This window comes from Frankliniella occidentalis, unplaced genomic scaffold (genome assembly GCF_000697945.3).
Source record: "Frankliniella occidentalis isolate FOCC.00 unplaced genomic scaffold, Focc_3.1 Scaffold93, whole genome shotgun sequence".
NCBI lineage: Eukaryota > Metazoa > Arthropoda > Insecta > Thysanoptera > Thripidae > Frankliniella > Frankliniella occidentalis.
The window spans coordinates 6,934-8,032 of record NW_026267222.1 but is presented as its reverse complement, the minus strand read 5'-3'; positions in this window follow the sequence as shown (position 1 = coordinate 8,032).

The following is a 1,099-nucleotide window of genomic DNA, read 5'->3' as shown; positions in this document are numbered from 1 at the left end:
GGCGGTAATTCAAGGAGACGAGGTGGTGGGGTGGGAGCGAAGCGCTGGCAAGTTCAAGGAGGCAGTTCCAAGCAAGCCAACTCCTATATGGGTGGTTGTTATGGCGGGGTGGACGTGACGTGGACGCGTGGGAAAAAAAGCCAAGAGCCCGGTGCCATCCGTCTCTGCGGAGCGCCCCCACAAATTGACTTGACTTGGACTCGGATGACTATACCAGGCCGTTTCCTCGGCCCTATACCTGACCTGTACCTGAGTTTGTGGTCCTGCCACATTGCCACAACCGTCCAGTCCAATTACTGCAGGCCCTCCCCCCGCCCGCCACTTCGACCGCTGATCTCGAATTTACGAAGCCTGTGAGTACAAAAGTCCCCATCGAGGAATAAGGCACCCTTACGAAATCCACGCTCTAGTGTCTATGATGCTTTGGTTTGCAGTCCAAAGCTCATCAAAGTTCAAAGCTCAAGAGCCTGTCTCTTCGGCCGTGATTCCAACAACGGCGAACAACTAAAAACACGTCCAGAAATCGAGCCGACAGAACATTTGTGTGGTGACGAGGCTGATGTCCCCCAATTACCGAAGACACCTGACGTCACTTTGCTTGTTCCCCGGACATCGACCTCTCTCTCTCTTCACCTCACTCAATACCTTCATGATGGTCGCATACTTCCCACCTGGACAATATTGGGTCATTCACTCACACCACTGCGGAGCGCTTCTTAATTTCACACGAATGACGCTGCCACTGCAAATTGTTTCCCAAGACCGCCGTTTTACGCAGTCACAATGTTTTGTCACTTTAAAATGCGCGCGGTGTGTGTGTGTGTGTGTGTGTGTGTGTGTGTGTGTGTGTGTGAGAGAGAGGGGGGGCGGTAGGGCGCAAAGCAGAGAGAATGGCGGAAAATGGACGTCATCTGGCAGTCGTTGGCAAAACAGTAAACAATCAACGTGTTGTCTGGACTTCTCGTACTCTGCCGCCTGCTCCGGCTCCCGCTGCCGTCAAAAAGTTTTTGGCGTGACGGGCGTCAACTCCAGAAGTTTGGTCATTGCACCGCGCAACGGGAATAGGGGACGGAGAGACAGAGTGGCTGCAACCTGGCGA